At 34.9% G+C, this 19,669-nt stretch overlaps 1 long non-coding RNA gene across 1 annotated transcript; it reads left to right on the top strand.

Annotated features, from left to right (window-relative positions):
- The first annotated feature begins 10,084 nt into the window (after window positions 1–10,084).
- LOC107176811 (uncharacterized) lies at window positions 10,085–12,929 on the top strand. Its single transcript, XR_008052466.1, has 3 exons — window positions 10,085–10,348; window positions 10,598–10,817; window positions 12,532–12,929. It is a non-coding gene; the product is annotated as an uncharacterized LOC107176811 (long non-coding RNA).
- Window positions 12,930–19,669: the final 6,740 nt, after the last annotated feature.

Here is a 19,669-nt window from a genome sequence, read left to right as displayed (position 1 = left end):
AATGCCGTATATAGCCTTCTCCAGCAAAGTTCATGATCGTTTAGCGGAACCTTGGGAAAATTCAATGGTGGTCAAAATATTAAGGCACAATTTGGGGTACCGAACGCTCAGTTCCCGTTTGAACAAAATCTGGAGTTTTACCTCAGGGTTTGATTTCATTGATTTGGCTAACGATTACTTCCTGATACGTTTTAGCAACGCAAGGGATGTGGAGTATGCCCTTGGACGGTGCTAGGTCATTATTTATCGGTGCATAAATGGACTTCGAATTTTGATGTGGTCAATAATAAAATCAACCGTATTGTGGCTTGGATCCGTCTTTCTGAGATGAACATCCACTTTTATCATAAAAATATCATCTAACGGCTAGGGCAAATCATTGGTCCAGTCATTAAAATTGATTCTAATACAGTTGCGGCGCAGAGGGGCAAATTTGCACGTCTTGTGGTTGAATTGGATCTTCAGAAGCCTCTAGTATCACAATTTAATCTCGAAGGTAAAATCCAAAAAGTGGAATACGAAAATTTGCCAATGATTTGTTTTGGTTGTGGCAAATTTGGTCATTACAAGGATGCATGTTCTGATAGTGTAGACATTGATCCCATGGCTAAGGATAATCCAATTCCTTTAATGGAGGTTGAGAAATAGGACATTGTGGTGGCCGAAGAGGAGCCTAAGTTTGGGTCGTGGATGGTGGTGGCCCGTAAGCCGCGCCCTCGTAAAGTCACTGAAAAGGATAATCCTAAAAATCAAGAAAAGGATCGGCATATACCGAGAATTATGCAGTCCTGTTTTGGTGTTTTGAAAGATTTGGTTAATTAGGAAACAATCTCTCAAAATCATGATACATATTTTGCTTCTCAACCGGAACCTATAGTGCCTATCCTAAAAAGCATCCAAAACATATCCCCAAAATCTCGAAGCATGAAAAAGAAACCTGCCATTCAACAATCTAGGAAATACCCTACCCGTAAAGCTACTGCTCCTATTTTATCCACTCAATCTATGACTGAGAATATTGATCATAATACCCAAATTCTTAACAATTATTCCCACCCACATAACCAACCCTCAGCCATGCATGGCATGCATGTTATCCCTAAACTTTCCTCAACGTCTGTATCTTATACTACATTTAATGCCGCTTCCACTTCCATGCATGGCATGTCTGCCTACCAACAATCTACTCCCAACCATTTAGGGCCAATTCCCGTTCCCATAACCCTTAACCCTTTTCACCACAATGCCGTTTCATTTACTAAAGCTATCTTAACCCCACAAGCCAATGTTCATCCCCCATCACAAATTATTTGTGATCCTTCCCTCGATGGTGAACTACCTGATAAGGCCTCTCCTCGAGACTCTAGCATTATGGAGACCAATGTTGAGCTTGAGGACTCTCTTGTAGCAAGCATGACTGGAGAACTTTCGTCTGCTAATAGTCTCTTGATTGTTGCTGAATATAGAATGGAGGTTGAGGCTGAGACATTAGAGTCCTATCAGTAGCTTCCCTTACTTTTTTTGGCCATTTTCCTTATGTTTATTACAACCATGTTCTGGAATACTCAAGGTGCAGCGTCACCATCTTTTCGACGTTCTTTTTTTACGTTGGTTCAGAATTATAAGCCTTCGCTAGTTGTGTTGATAGAGACTCGTATTAGTGGTTACAAGGCTGACAATTTTATTAAGGGAAATGGTTTTGACAAATCTTATCGGGTAGAAGTAGAGAGATTTTCTGGTGGTATTTGGGTACTCTGGAAAGATTTTCTTCAGGTCGAGGTTGTTGCTAGTCACTCTCAATATGTTCATCTTCAAATTTCTAATAATCATAGCTTTCTCTCTTGGTTGACAACCATTTATGCTAGCCCTCACCCGAATATTAGAAAACATCTTTAGGGTGAGCTAGATAAATTAGCTCAAACAGTGTATGGTCCTTGGATTTTGGGTGGAGACTTTAACACTATTCTGTATGATTCGGAAAAGAAATGAGGTTCCCCTATAGGCATGGGAGCTTGCAATTTTTTCTACTCTTAATTCCATCTTCATTGCATGCATGATCTTCAATTCCACAGGCCTCGTTTTACTTGGTCTCGTGGAAGGCTTTTCAATCGCCTTGACCATGTCATTTGCAATAGTGAATGGGCTCGTATCTTTTCTGACTCCACTGTGCTTCATCTTCCAAAATTGAGCTCTGATCATAGGCCTCTCTTTATGAGAAGTAATGGTTTTTCTTCAAGGGTTTTGAACTCTCGTTTTTTTCGGTTTCAAGCAGCTTGGCTCACTAATGAGGGGTTTAAGGATTTTGTGGCTGAATCCTGGAATCGAAATCTCCATTATTTAGATGCAGCTAATCAATTTCGTCTCAAGGTTATAGAATGGAACAAATAGTGTTTTAGGAATTTTTTTTTGCGGAAAAAACGTTTATTGGCACGATTTTGAGGGATTCAGAGGGCTTTGGAGAGTTATTATTCTCGGGGGCTTTTGGATCTGGAGAAACAATTAAAAGCTGACCTTGAAGAGATGCTTACTCAATAAGAAATTATCTGGCATCAGAAGGCTCGTCGAGATTGGCTTCTTCTCGGGGACCGTAATACTTTTTATTATCATCACAAAACCCTTTCTAGAAGGAGACGAAATAATATAGTTGTTATCTAAAATAACGCAGGGGTCTGGGTCTATGATAAAGATGAGATAAAAGCCCATGCTATTCAGTTTTATTCAACCTTGTACTCCTATGAGTCTTCTGACTTTCGGCAGTACCCTCATCCTAATTGTTTTCCTCTAATTGAGGACGACTTCATCCAATCCTTAATTACGGGCGTGGAAAACGAGGAGGTTCGAAAGACCATTTTCAGAATGCACCATTTGAAAGCCCTGAGACCAGATGGCCTCCATGCCATCTTTTATCAGACGCAATGGAATAATGTTGGCTCATCTCTTTGTCGATTGGTGAAATATATTTTTTATAATAAAATTCTCTCTAAGGGGCTCAACTCTACGCTGCTTGCTCTTATTCCCAAGACAGACAACCCTTCCTCTTTGAAGATGTATCGTCCTATCTCCCTTTGTAATGTAGCTTACAAGACTATCACCAAGATGATTTCAAACCGGCTTCATTCTATTTTACCTCATCTGGTTGGCCCCCACCAAACCAGTTTCGTCCCTGGCCACCACATCACAGAAAATATTGTAATTGCTCAAGAAGTTGTGCACTCTATGTGCAAGAAGACGGGCACTACAGGTTTCATGGCTATTAAGGTTGATTTAGAGAAGACTTATGATCGTCTCAGTTGGGAATTCATTAGTGATACTTTGTGAAAAGCTCAGATTCCTCCTGATCTTATCCAAGTTATTATGGCATGCATTACTTCGGTTACTATGAGGGTATTATGGAATGGGGAAGTTGCTGATGAATTTTTTCCTTCAAGTGGAATTCGTCAAGGCTGGCCTTTATCTCCTTACCTCTTTGTTCTCTGCATCGAACGCCTTAGTCATGGGATTCACAATGCCGTTAATGTTGGGAAGTGGCGTCTGATCATGCTATCTCGTAATGGTACTCCTTTATCCCATCTTTTTTTCGCTGATGACCTTCTTTTGCTTGCAGAGGCTACTGTTGAGCAAGCTATAGTTATTTCAGCAGTGTTAGCAGATTTTTATTTTTATTCTAATGCTAAAGTGAATACAAACAAAACTTTACTGTATTTTTCCAAGAATATGGGTGCTAGAGATATTTCCTCAATTTTAAATCTTCTTGGCTTCTCAGTTACATCCAATCTTGGTAAATACCTCGAGGTTCCTCTGCATCATTCTCGAGTCTCTACCAACATGTTTCAGGAGATCATCGACAAGGTGGAGAAGCGGCTGTCGGGCTGGAATGCTTCACACTTATCTTTGGCTGGTCGTATCACTCTAGCTCAGTCTGTCCTCCAGGCAATTCCAGTTTATATTATGCAAATTGTTTCCCTTCATGGTGTTCGTGGGAGAATTGATAGGGCTTGCAGGAGGTTTATTTGGAGAGGTACATCTTCTCAGTAGAAGCTTAGCATAGTTAATTGGCATAATGTGTGTAAACCTAAAGCTATTGGCGGCCTTGGCTTTAAGTCTTTGACAATGATGAATCGAGCTTTACACATGAAGCTCGCATGAGGTATAATTTCTTCTCCAAATAGTTTATAGGTCAAGGTCCTCAATACCAAATACATAATTGATCCTCTCAATTTGCCTCATGAGCTTCCTACCCGTTATGGCTCTCACTTGTGGAAGTCTCTTGGGCATGTTCTTGCAAGCAGGCGTTGGTGTTTGGGCGATGGTCTATCTGTTCGTTTTTTGTGGGATCTTTGGGTCACTGATAATGTTCTCTTAATAGCCTACGCAACTGATACTATTCCCGTGGAAATTTTGGAATGCAAGATGGCTGACTTCGTTGATGTGAATGGGAGTTGGTGTTGGTCCCGTTTTGAGCAGTATCTTCTTAACAATATTATCCTTCAAATAGCGGCTCTCCATCCCCCTTCTCATGTGAAGGGCATGGATACCATTTTTTGGGCTCATTCGAAACATGGGGAGTTTACTACAAGCTCTGCTTATTTGGCTCTCTCTGATTATAACTCAACTGCTGAAGATCAAATTTGGAGGTTGATCTGGACGTGGAAAGGCCCTCAGAGCATGCGAGTTTTCTTGTGGCAGGCTTTTCAGGCCGGGTTGAAGACTAAGGCTGAGCTGGCTAGACGACATTTACCCATCTAGACTTGTTGTGACCGTTGTGGGGCTATGTGTGAAGATGTCATTCATGCTCTACGTGATTGTCCTTTGGTTAAGCAGTTTTGGCTCAACATCATCCCTATAAGTAAACAACAAGGCATTGTTAACGCTCGGTTTCATCATTGGCTGTGCTCGAATTTGGTTGATGATAGTAGGATGGGAGATGTTTCAATTTGGGATGTTTTTCTTTGGTTTTGCTTTATGAAGGATTTGGTATTAGAGGAATCAGTTTCTATTTAACCAAACGATGATGGACTCTGCCGCTTTGTTAGTGGATGTCCATTCAAGAACTGAAGAGACGCATAAGCTTCATAACAGCCCTTTGGTCACAAGGAATATTAGGGCTAACAAGTGGATTTCTTGGCAACCTTCTGAGTGGCCATGGTGTACTTTGAATACGAATGGTGCCCACAAGTCAGATGGGATTTCTACTGTAGGCGATCTAATTCGGGATCATTTAGGGCGTTAGATAACTGACTTTGGGATGATGATTGGCTATTTCTCTATTACGGTTGCGGAACTTTGGGGCTTGTATCAGGGGCTTCAGCTTGCTTGGAACTCAGGTATCCATAGATTGAAAGTTAAAACGGATAGCCTGTGCGTTACACAATTAGTGGCTAGACCATCGGTGATGACTAATGACTATGCTCCATTGGTCCAGGCTATTAAAGATTATCTCAAATTGGATTGGCATGTTTCCATCTCCCTTATCTACAGAAAAGCCAATTTCACTGCAGATTATATGGCGAACCTCACTTTTTCTCTTCCTCTTGGCTTTCTTGTGTACTCTACCCCCCCTTTGGGTGTTCAGTCTCTTTTGCTTCATGACTTTTACAAGGTTTTTTACCCCCGTTCTATTCTTCTTTAGCTCTTTTTAGAGCCTCAGTTCAATAAAAAAAAGAGTATAATATTTCCATTATTATGAAATAGGATAAGGATTCTCACTTTTTTTTTCTTTTTCCCCTCTTAATCTCTTCTCGTTAAATGAGTGATTAAAATTGAGTTTTAAAATTTTGATATTAAAAAGTAAATTAATTTTGTTTATTTATTTATGGGTAAGCCAACTATTTTAATTAGATTAAAAAAATAACGAGAGAAATAGAGAGAAAAAATAATAGGAGGATTCTAATGCCATCAAATAAGTTCTAAACTCAAGATTAGATGTTACAATTTGTAGCACCACTAGTCAACTCGAAACAAACATAATACAAATTAGCATGTTCTTGTTGGCATAATTATTAAACTCACCTAATAATTCATTTGAACTCCTTTATATCTCGATTAACTATTTAATAACAATTCAATTAATTATGTCCATTGGTTTAATAATTATTTTGTGACTAAAACTTTTTAGAATTTGGGTTGGTTACATATGTGAAATTTATTTGAAAAAATTGTGCATATGACATATAAACGAATGAATCAGAATAAGGTTTAATATTTTTGACATGATTAATAACACAAGATGGATCTATACTAATTTAAATTTGACTGACATGAAGGAGAATTGAACTTTCATGTTTGGCTGGAGTATGTAACTTAACATTGAAGTGTGTTTCAGCTTAGTGCTTACTGCTAAGTAGGGATGGTAATTTTTTCTATTGAGATGGAATCCCGTCCCAAATGGGACGGGATTGAAACATATTTTTATATCCTAAATTAAAGTGGGACGGGATAAGGACAAAAATAAATTATGCCCTTATTTGTGGGATGTGAAGAGAACCAATTATAAAATTTTATTTCATCATATATATCTCATTAATAATATTTTTTTAAACTATTTTAAATTTTTAATCATTTTATAATTTTACTTTAAGTAACATTCAAAGTTGAAATCTAGAGGCTAAAATTATATAATAAAAGTAATATAACGAGAAAGTGAAGTGTCAGCCAAAAGCCACAAGTAAAATTAATTTTTTATATATTTTTATGGTCAAAATATAAGATGGTTACCGTTTAAATCTATAATTTTTGAAACGGAAGCTTAATATTAATTTATAATGGAAGCAAACAGGTAATTAAAAAATGTTAGCATAAAATTATAATCGAACATGCATGTAATCAAAATAAAAGTATTATTTGATTATTTTACTCTGTATTTATTTAAGATTTTTGATATATTAACTTATGATAATCATTTAAAAAATATTAAAATTTATTTATTTACATTTGAGATTAATTAGAATAATGAGATGTGACAGCATATTTAATGGGACGAGAATAGTACAAATTTTATTTCAAAATTTTCACTTGGAAATTGTGCTAAAAAATATACCAGAAATAAAGTCGTGGTTCTCTCTAACCAAACCAAACTATGCATAACAGGAAGAGCAACATCATCTTAGGTTCTGATCGATGCTGTGAATAAATTTGTTACTAGTCGAGAGAAGATGACGAGAACGAGATGAAATCCATATCGGCGGTGGATAATTCACGAACTCGAGCTTAGACAGTTCTTGCGAGCATTATCACTGGCGATCGGCGAACCATCCCTTTAGAACTGAGCCACAATTGATTGTCCCAAAAATCTGTCATTGCATGTTGCTTTTGTTGCTGGGTTCTTTATTTTACTTGAAATTGAGGATGGTTTTGAAAAGATTGGCAATGGTTACTGATTATGGTGGTTTGTAAAGATGGTTTTACTTGAAATGCGTCAAATTTCTCATTACATATTGTTCATATTGCTGGGTTTTTTTATTGTACTCAAAATCGAATATGGTTTTGAAAAGGTTGGTGATGGTTACTGACTATGGTGGATTTTAAAGATGATTTTGGGGTTTTTCATTTTTGTTTAACCGAAATTATCATAATGCATGTTAGAAACTATGGATAAGAAGATATATACTTTGTGCATTTTCAGGTTCTTTCAGTCAATAATTGAACTGTTAAAAAGTATTTGGCATGCATGCATTCATTCAAAGTAGAGAAAATAGATCTTGGTCATTTAATTGTAGGGTTATTTATACAGTATCCAATTCAGTTTCTATCTTTTTTGTGTTGGTTTGCTTATTCTATTACTGAGAAAGATGTTAACGGTTTGTTAATGTTGAATTAAAAATTGCATGACAGAAATTGTTGGCGAAAAGAAAATATGCCCAACCCGAGATTAGTGTGTTTATTCACTAGATAGAGCTTAGCATTTAGTTAGTTATATATTGCTTCATGTGCTGCTCGGCATTTGTTAAGTTAGTACGGAATTAGTGGGAGATTAAGACTTACATTAAAAAAACAAGATTTGTGTCTTATTCTAGTCTTTCAATTAAAATCAGATGCAAATAAATTTTATATCATTTTCTTTGCTGCCAAGCAGCAGCTTACTGACAAAATTTACTTCCCTTTAGACATTTTACTTATAATGAACAATTAGTTGACTGAATATTTGATGCAAGGTAGTAAACTCAACTTTAATCATTATAGATGCATGGATCCAGCATCAACTATGAAGACAGCAGGTGTGTTTACTGAGCAATTACAGTAAAGGCCAATCTAATCCCATACATACAATTTTTTTTTTTTTTTGTATCAAACGATGCATCACCTTCTTACTATCAACATTAAAATGATAAAGATTTTGTATTATCTTTTGTTATTCAATCATAGGTATTGGTTTGAGATTTTTCATGTATTTTGTATATTGTGAGATACTATAAAACAGAACAGGATCCTCTCCTAATCTGATCATTACTGAGCTTTTAATGATCTTTTGCCATGTATCTTTTAGTGGTAGTGTATGGATAAAATTTAAGTTCTTTTACTTTTTTATTTATTAACAACCAATCAATGATTGAGTTATTTGCTCAAGACATGATCAGATCAGGAGAGAATTCTGATCCCTATGAAACTCACATCTTTGACGAGACATATGTTGCCTTTTAAGGTGTTAACCATAGCAAACTTTTAATATTTGCTGTTATGTATATAGGGCCTATGTTGATTTGTGTTGGTTGTTTAAATTATAGCCTGAATTAACTGTCTAAATTGTTATTGCTGCTCGAATGAACTAATATTTTTAATGTTTTTGTTTTTCGTTTAGTTTTGCTAAGATTGATTCCTTTGATTTGTATATTATTCATGGTTAATTGAGCTAGTTATATAGGATTTGTGTTGATTTGGTTCATTGACTTGATTGTGTTGTTTTGACACAAAAGTAGTTGATGATTATCTGTGGAGCTTGAGATGGATGATGAATAAGATTTGCTTATTTGATTATGGATGAGATTGTTTCAGGTTTTGACTGTAATGAAGATGAGCAACAAGACAATTGTGAATGTTCACCTTGTTTGAGGCCGTATAAATAGCCAAACATTTGAAACTTTTTTTTTTCAGATTTTGATTTGTGAATCAGCAAAAACAAATTGATATTTTTTAAGGATATTATGGTCATTTAATATTGTTTATACACTTTGGCTCCAGTTTTTATATGAGTTACTATCCAATAGATCTTCCTTAGCTTTGATTTTAATGCTATAAGGGTATTATGGTCATCTAATCAAATTAACAAACAGTCCAATTAACAACATATTAACGGTAGAGGAGGAAAGTGGAGATACTACAAATCTCAGGGGAGGAAACTAGAAATTACCCAAACCAAATCAAATAAAAGGGTCATTTTTAAAATTTAAAAGAAAGAATTTTGTGCTTAGTCAATAAGACAATTGATGGAAGCAACTTTCTTGGCGAACAAGCTGAAGAAAGCACATCATCCTCTCTCTTGCTTGGAGCAAAAGATTTGACCAAAATTTTAAAAGAAATGCATATCGATATTGGAATGAAATGTATATTTATTTATTATTCTTTTTTTTAATATCGAGATATTGGAATGAATAAAATGGGATGCTAACGCTAGAAGATTGACAAAAGAAAGTTTACCACATGATGTACTCGATAAATGTGGACTAAATAGTCTAAATTGAATTGTCAAATATATCTTTTCACAGTCTCTTAAAAAATGAGTAGACATATTAAGCAATAACACTATAAGAAAAATGACCTACGATGACAGGTACATGTGTGACGGTTCTTAGCCTAAGTCTCTTATTTTACAGAAATATGACAGACTTGTGATAAAAAAATTTTATGTCAATAAAATACGATAAAATTGTGATAAAAATTTGTTCTATCATAATAATAAGACTGATTTGTGATAAATATTTAGATTATCATAAATTAATGACTAGTCTATGATAGTGATTTGACTTAAAATTTTAAAATGATTTTGTCAAAAAAGATAAATCAAAAATGAAAAAAAAAGAAACGGTAGCGTTTAGAGAAAAAGCAAATAACAATGAATAAACACAAAACACTTTATATCGGTTTTTTTTTCCCAAGTGTTCATCCAAAACTCAAACATCTCTCACCCTCACACGGTTTCACTCTCGTAACAACCTATCGCCTCAAACCCTTACATTAGTAACAGCGTTGATTTTGTCTCATGTCTCAGCATCGATTTGCCTTGTCACCCGCCATCGATTTGGCCATCATCGAGATCCACATGAGGAACCCACTGAACGTGTGCTGCCACCGTTGCATTTCAAAACCCTAACTGAAAACCCACCATTGATTAAGCTCAATTTTTTTATTAACACAGGTAATTATTCTCCTTATTTTCTCTTGCATTTCAATTTAATTAAATTTTTTTGTCAATTTCAACACTAAAGGTGTAGTTCTAAGCACTGAAGGTTTATCTAAAATTTGTTCATTGTGTTGGAAAAATGGAATTTTTCCTTAAAAGTTATGTGCACAAATGTACTAGTTTGTTGAAATGAACGAAATCTGAACCTTTAGAATGATTTCGGTTTTGTTCTTGTGCGGCTAATGACCTTAACATTTTGTCCAGTTTTCAAATTGGGGATCCAATTATTTTCTTCTTAGTTCTTGCACGGTCGATCTTCTTTGTTGGCCGAGGGCTTTGCACCTATGCTTCCATTGATGTTATCGCAGCCAACACAGTCGATTTGGGTCTTTTAATACTTGATTCTTTGAGGACAAGTAACATGTTTGCTTCATGGACATTTGTTGGAGCAAAGACTTTAGTAGATAATAATGCTACTTCTGAGGTTAGCTTGACTTTGATGCTCTGTTTTTGTATGCATTTAGTTACTGTACAATTTTTGTTGCAAAGGCCTTATTTGCTTAGCTTAGTTTTGCTTACTCAATTACTTATAATTTTTTGAATTTGGCTGTGGTTTTTTGCAAAATTTCTTTCCAATCCATATTAGTTCACCTTTCTAACCAACTTGGATATAAAGACTGCGTCTATTGGCTGTGGTTTTTTGCAAAATGCCGTTCCAATCCATTTTATATATTATTAATCTTTCATTTGCAATTGGTATCGTATGAATAGCTTCAATATTGAAATTTTAATGAGTTTTTGAAGCTAGCTGTAGGATGTGCAGGAATTTATTTTACCTTTCTGACCAGCCTGGATATATTATTAAAACTCTATCTATTAGATATGCTTTTTGCAACTTTTCTTTTCAATTCCTATGATTTACTTATCAATCTATGCTCCAGAGCCTTATGCCAAGAATGGTTTTGCATTTTAATCATATTTCCTGCTACTCAATGTGATGATTTTATTTTTCACTTGGTGGACAGAGAGTTGGGTTTTACCTTTTCACTTTCTATTAGCAAACATCAATAGCATCATGAGATCTTATACAATGGACTAAGGGCTGCTCTACAGATGATATGGTTAATCGTACTTTCTCTACTTCTGTTTTGTAGCATTTTAATAATGATCCTACAACTAGATAATTGTAGTTGTAGCTTCCAGACTTGTTGATTGTCCAAAATAAGTGTTAACTGCATTGATAGTTTGTCATTCTTGCATACAAATAGACACTTTAGGTATCATATAAAGCTGCAAAAATTAAGGGTTGTGAGGAATTGTTTGATGCAATTTTCAGATGTTTCATTGTAGTATATTTGCATATTTTCATCCATCAAATTTTTTATTCAATAATATGATATACTTTTATCAGATCATTGTAAACATATGAAAAAGTCACCTTTCACAATGATAGTAACCTTTTTGCTCTGTTTTAGAATTACTTTGATTTCCCTATATTACTTTTGATTTGCATATCAGCATCTTAAAATTTGTTGCTATTCTAGTCTTATACTTAAGTAGTCAACATACACATAAATACTTTCATTACTAAAGAAATTTAGTTTAGTCTGCGCCTTTGCTTATAGTTAGCAGTCAAATCTTTCATCTGATTTGCAGTGTTTCATTCTCCATTCAAGCACGTAGGAGTTAAGATTGCTTGAAAAGCTTTCCATGAGGAAAGGCGTGAACTTCATTTCTTTGATGAATTTACTAATTTACTTTTATCATTTGCTTACACTTAGAATTAATTATATCATACATTGCCTCAAAATCACTTTAGGTACTCAAGTCTTATTTTCAAAACACCAAAATCTCACTCAATTCTTTTTCATGCAGCCTTATATACTTACACTTTTGTTTAGACCTTATGGAATTCTTATAATTGATATGACAACCTCTACTATGTATTACTTGGATTCAATAGTTAGTGTAGCACACGTGCATGCAATTAGAGCGGCCAGCTGCATGTTTGCTTGCTTCACTGATATCTTTGGATTTTGATTGTGCTTAAAGCCAAACCAAAAGTTGTGCATATCATAAAAGAAGCTCCATCGCATCACATCAGTGAGCTTTCAAAAAAGTCTGTGGTAATTGCAAGAGAGATGTTTTAAGATCATTTTCCCCACCATGTTTTGATGATGTTATATTTACTTGTGCAGTTACCTAGCTTGTCACACTTGCTATGTTGGAATTTGATGAAGATGGTGGGTATTGCTGGAGTTGGCCATCTTTTTTCTTTGATGCAAAAACATGTCCTGAGTATTGGTGCATCTTTGCACGATTTTAGCTTCTTCTTAGATTGGTATTTGCTGTATGCTTCACTAAAACTGCTAGAATGAATTTTTTTTTTTTTTGGTCTGATCAGTGTTGTTGGCTTTGTTGTGTTGCTGGAAACAGACTGATCATGGTTCATTAGTCTCAAAACAGCTAGCCTTCTACATGTTGCTGAAATTTGGTTTTTATGTTGTTACAATACTCTTCTATTTATGTTGGACTTGTCATTTGTATTTGGTTAAATTATGTTTGTTGACAATTATCGATAATTATTCAGTGTTATTCATTTCATTTTCTTTGTTAGTGAATTTTTAATTGCGATATTCATTTTAACAATCAAATTAATTAACTAAATTATGAAATTTTAATTTCTAAATCAATTGCAAGATTTTTATTAAAATGACAAGCATTTCATGGTAGTAACAAAATAGCCATTTTTATTAATTATAAATTTAATTTTAGAATTAATTGTAAAAAAAATTCAATTAGTTATAATTTTCATTTTCGCGCCAAATTTAAGATTTTCCGCTAAAAATTTAAAATATAGCATGCGAAATGAAAAAAAGGGGTCAAATTAAAAATTATTATATTTCCTTTTAAATAAAGTTATGATAGTTGTGTGACTGGTTATATCCATCACAGGTTGTGACGGGTATTGTTCTATCATCAATTCTTGACGCTGGCTACAATGACGGTATGAACAACCGTCATCCACCCCCTACTATGACAGTTTTACCTGTCATAGTAGATCCGTTTTCTTGTAGTGAATGGCAGATATTCAATTCTTGATGCTTATTTTCTCAAATATAATAGAAATATTTTTATATTATCATTTGTGGTTATTTGGCTTTTCAATTTTAAAAATTTTTAAATATCAATTAATACTAATTTCTTTTCGTTTTAAAATAAAACATCCCGCATTTATTTGTAGCAAAAACGAATATGAATATGGCAATGCCGGTCTAGTTACGTACAGGGGAAATTAGAAAATAACTCCAAAAATATAATATTGATTATAATTGAAAGAAAATATTGAAGAACTATAACATGTTGTTAAATATTCCATACCATTATATTATTATATCTAATAATATTAAGTTTATTTTTCATTCTATTATTTTCAAATAGCATCAAATAAAATTTCTTTATATAAACTACTATAGAGAAAGAAAATAGATGGCGGATAGTCAAAACAATACGATAATCGATGTCATTTTAATTAATTGATAAAAATAAAAATAAAAATAATTGAATCGTCTTCCAACAAGATTTATACGATCGATCTTAAAAGACTTCTACAAAAGCTTGTTTCATTGACTTGTAAACGTCACAATATATAGTGTGAGATATTCACAGGATAAGCTAGAGATAAGTTACAAGATGGAGATAAGTTCACATGAGATATGTACAAAGCATAATCCAATAGATAATAACTATATTATCAATGATGAGATAATTAGGATGAAACCAAGTAGGCATGGTCATATATGTATGTTACGTACGAAGACACAACTGTGTTGTTACGCCCCCCGCAAGCGAGGCGTACCGTCGTGAATGCCAATTTTGAATCCAGCTTGGACAAAGAGTGTACGAGTGAGAGGCTTAGTCAAGGAGTCGGCTGGCTGCCGTTCAGATGGGATGTGAGAAACAACTAATAAGCCTTTCGCTATTTTGTCATTAGCAAAGTAGAAATCAACTTCCGTATGCTTCATCTTCGAGTGATTCATAGGATTGGTACATACAAAGGTTGCTCCAAGATTATCACAGAGTAGCGCAAGCTTAGGAAAGCGAGTTCCGAGCTCAGGCAAAAGGTTTCATTGCCAACATAATTCATACACGGTTGTAGCTATTGCTCGAAATTCCACTTCAATAGATGGCCAAGCAATGGACTGCTGCTTTTTAGAGCACCAAAAGATTGGATTACCACCAAAATAAATTGTGTAAGCATTGGTAAAACTACGATCATCAAGATTACCCCCCCCCCCCCCCAACCCATCGGAATCACTGTAAGCAACCAAGGTATTAGAGGTGAAAGGGCGTAAAAGGAGGCCGTAAAAAAATCATTTGCTTGAGGTAGTGAAAAATCCACTTAGTAGCCTGCTAATGAGTATGAGATGGATGGTGCATGAACTAAGATAACTTGTTGACAGCAAAATATATGTTCGGACAAGTGACAGTGAGATTCTATAAAGTACCAAAAAGCTGACTGGTAGAGAGTAGCATTTGTAGCAGCAGCACCATCTGCTGCTTTCAGGCTAAGAGAGGTAGAAAGAGGTGTAGCTACTGGTTTAGCATCGAACATAACAAAACGATCAACAATAGTTCGAATATAATGATGTTGGGATAAGAAAAATCCTGAAGAGGACCAATCAATTCAATACCCAAAAAATGATGTAGAAACTTTGCCGCAAGAGCACATGTGTACTGATTAATAATATCCTGCTGGTTTCTAGTGTGATATCATCCACATTAGTGAGAAAAAAATATGGAGATACCATTATGATGATAGATAAAAAGAAAAAGATCTGATGGCTTTGGTGGAAGCCATTTTGAAGCAAAAACCTATAAAATGCAGTGAATCAAGCCCGTGGCGTCTGCTTTAGGCAATAAAGAGATTTACGTAACTTGTAGACAAAGCGAGGGTAATGAGAATTAATAAAACCAAAAGTTTTGCTTCATATACACCTCCTTATTAAGATGTCCATTTAAGAAGGCATTGTTGATGTCAAATTGCCTTATATATCAACCAAATTGAAGTGCCAAACAAAGAATAACCCAAATAGTGGTTGGCTTAATTACAGGTGCTAAATGTTTCATGAAAGTCAATGCCAGGTCTTTGATGAAACCGCTTTGCAACTAAACGTGTCTTGAACCGATCAATAGAGCCATTAAGATGATATTTAATGCGAAACAACCACTTACAGCCAATGAGATTTTGAGTTTGGATTAGCTTGGAATTTTAACAATAAATGGAAACCATGACAAATTGGAAGTCAATGGAATTGAGGGTGTTGATAGGGCTGCAGCATCGACGGAAATGCAATCGGTACGTTGGTTGAGTGTTAGGGTGACTGGAGAAGCTGAAGAGATAGCTGATGACTCTGAGGGATATAGCTAATGGCTCTAAGGCCATGGGAAAGGATGTGAGGATCGATTAAGTCTCTTGGAAGTTAAAGCTCTGAAACCATAAAAGATTCGTATGAAAGGTTGATTCATTGACTTGTAAACGTTACAATACATAGTGTGAGATATTCATAAGATGATCTATAGATAAGTTTACACGAGATCTATACAAAACATAAGCCAACAAATAATAACCATAGTATAAATGATGAGATAAGATGAAACCAAAGAGGCAAAGTCATGTATGCATGTTACGAAGACACAACTGTACTGTTAGATCTAATGCTATAAATGAATTCAGTTCGCTCCAGATCCTGAAAAATGGATGACATATATTGAGATTCAAAGTGGATTTCAGATTTTTATTTTTGATTCAACAACTTTAAATGTAAGTTCAAAATTGAATAAAAAAACATCCGATCGAGATTGAATCGTGCTTGAAATTAATCCAACATAGATTTACGTACTATATTAATCGAACTTTATAGATTATAAAATGTGAATTGCGAAGTGCCACCATCGGTGGGGATGGCAATAGTACTCTAATTTGACTTATGAAAATAAAGTATTTATATTTTTCCCTCATTTTCAGCTCCGTAATAATTTGTTCAACTAATTTCAAACATTACAAGCCTGGCGTAATGTGGGAACCAGTATTTATGTGTGCACTTGCAATTAGTGGACCACATGCATCCACCTTCACTTCACACACCTCACTTTCCATGCAATTATCGGTTTCATCATTTTCTTTCTCTACTCTTTAATTTCATTGCCATTGCACCTCTCAAGCATACTTATGAGTTATCCTTTTATGACTTATCCCGGTACAATATTATCCACAGGATCCTTTTTTTTTTCTCTTCCAAATGTCCATACTTTTATTATGTAGATTTTAAGTACTACATAGTAAAATACCAATGTAAAGTTTCAAAACGTTATCTTTTGAGAATTATTACAACTCAACACTTTTTTTTTAATTTTAAGCTACAAAAATGGATACATTTATGTTTTGGCGTCTATATATAGCTTTAAGGGTATGATATTTTACCTCCCATATTTCTATTCTTTTATTAGAGTTTGTTCTCTTCTCTCTGACTTTACGATTGTAATATTAGTTTTCGCCATATTTCAAAATTTTACCCCCCAAATTTCTGCACTTAGCTTTTAGACTTGCAGCCTATCTCTGACTACCTACCTCTACGTACCACTTTGATATTTATTTTGGCCTCCCAAGATTCTGAATTCTGGCTCCACGACTCCACCCCAGGTAATTACAAGTGTGAGATTTTTGTAAATATAAAATGTCACAAACTTGACATTATAACTAAGCGGTAGGTTTAAAATTACAAATTTATTGCTTCGATCAAGTAACAATGAGAAGATGTGACTAGTTGCATGCTCTGGTTGATTTAAGGGGGTTTTGGTTGTGTGGACCAAAAAATATAACGAAATTTGGAAACATACATTCCATATTCTGCAATAAGAGAGTAAACTCTCTTAATTGCATGGTGGGTGGTTGTATGAAATTATGAATATTTACAGTGGCCATTAATGTTGGGGTGTAATAAACAGGTCGGGAATGGATGATGATGAACGATGATGAAATGGGCTACTAAATAAAACCTAACTCTTAACTCAGCATCAATCAAACTCAGAGCCTGGTTCGTTTTGAACTCCAGTCAGGCACCCTTGATTTCAGTGCTGCTGATGTTTGCTTGTTACTGTTATTTGCAGATATATACAGGCTTTCAATATCTCTTATATATATATATATATATATATATACAGATCCCGGAACCACCAGAAAAAGGGGGGAAACGGCCAGAATACATATATGTATATATGTATTTTATTGTAAAATCATTATTATGAAGCCATATCTGAATATGGGGATTGGGGATTCAACTGAACCCTAAATCAACAAATTACGTACGAATTAATACAGAGCTAATAAAGTAATGCTATATAAATTTCTAGATTCAAGCAACATTCATTTTATATATCCTCTCTGTACAAATATCCTAACGATCTGTATAAGTAATATAAATAACAGTCAAGCTCAAGCCTAGGTAATAACACAATAATAATAATAAGATAGAAAATAATTAATAAATTAAAACATGCTAACTAATATTATCTGAGCACGGAGAGCTGGCTGTCTGAACTCTGAAAAACTTCCCCTACATAATTATCGCTTATTGTGTAATGGATTGGATCCTGTAGGAACCCTACGCTTCTCAGACTCGAATTCTTGGCTGCTGCTGGGTCTGGCGCTGTCGAAAGGAACAGAAACTGAAGAGTCTGCGTAAACTTGTTGGGTTCTGCTTGAAGGGCTTGAAAAGCTCTTCCATCGACCTGCTTCAATCCTTGGAGTACTCCTAGTAAAGATGAGAACAACAAGAGCAAGAAGCTGGCAACTTCGCTGAAAGCTATTCATCTTATTAATTACTTCGAGAAATGAAAGTATGGGAAGGCGAGCTTGTAGTGGGGAAGGCAGGCTTGTGGTTCAGCTTGTATTTATTTATATTTGTGTGTGCCTGTGTACATATATATGCTCTCGCTCTGGTCGGTCCAATGTTTCTTAACAAAGTACTATGTGTGTATGCATTTGTTGACATAGATGATTTTGACTATATATATAGACCCAATTAATTATTAGCTGAGTATATTTCTCAATTTAATTATTACCGTTTGATCAAGATCGGGCGGTGATTTGACTATGGTGACGTTGAATCATTGGCCTAGAATGGCGGTTGGGGGTGGTGGTGGAGGTGGAGGTCACAATTTTAAATGGGACAACGACTTAAGAAAAATTGAACACTAACCAGTGAGCCCATACATATGTGAAAGCTTGGAGGGTAAGTGAAGCGATGTTGCCGAATTCTTTGCTGTTTTGAAGTTCCGATACGGCCCATGCATAAAATCAAATTGCAGGATATGGTATTTCAACGTGAGGAGGGGTATTTTGGTCAGAAAAAGTCAAAGGTCCAATACCGACGCACTTGATTATACTCGGTAGAAATTATTGGAAGCGCGTGGTTCCATTAACAGCAATATCATGTAATATGGATTACGAAGAACGGTATAGACACGTATCAAATGTCGGCTGTGTAATTAGAGAAATTATGTTCAACATCCAATCAACGGGAGCCACGTAGGACGCCAAATAAAATGCACATGGTAAAAAGGCTTGTGGAAGAAAAAGTTTGCGAAGGTCAATGCAAAAGCCAAGGAAATACTAGTCACCAAACCAACTCAATTAATTGGGTTAATCAAGTGGGTTTGTTTAATCTTTGTTGCCAAGTTAATGAGCTTTTTTCGTTTAGAAAATGATGCAACGTTGAATAATACAATTATTACTTTTTTTGAATTATTGGATTAGACCCCAAAACCCTTTTGGGTGCACGGGTGGGAAAAAAGTTTCCTCACTTTTCTTAAATTCTCTTTGTATGTTATGACCAGTAATGTGCATGAAATTCCTTCCCGGACACACAATTGCTTTTCTATTTTCATTCCACACGACCAATTTTCTTTTCTGTTCTTTTCTTTTTCTTTTCCTTCAAATGGAAAATTAATGACAAAGCAAACATGATTAGCGGCTGATGTCAAGTGTGATAATCAAAATAAGTAATTTTTTATGTTTTTATCTGTTCTTCCAAAATTGTAACTTGATCGATAACTCTTAATTTAGAAATCATTCAATGAGAAATGACAATGGGATTTGTACCGTCAAGAGATGACTTTTCTTATTTGTACGGCATGCTTTGAAGCGATATTTGGAAAATCGATTCTATGCAATTATGCATAGATTAGATTATCTAAAGATTTTTTCCGCGGTCCGCCCACAAATAGATCTAACTTTCAAACATGTGTTCACTGGCCTAAGTCATTACATAGTTT

The sequence above is a fragment of the Citrus sinensis genome, chromosome 2 (genome assembly GCF_022201045.2).
Source record: "Citrus sinensis cultivar Valencia sweet orange chromosome 2, DVS_A1.0, whole genome shotgun sequence".
Lineage (NCBI taxonomy): Eukaryota > Viridiplantae > Streptophyta > Magnoliopsida > Sapindales > Rutaceae > Citrus > Citrus sinensis.
Note: the sequence above shows the minus strand (reverse complement) of the source record. Positions and strands in the feature narration are given on the sequence as shown.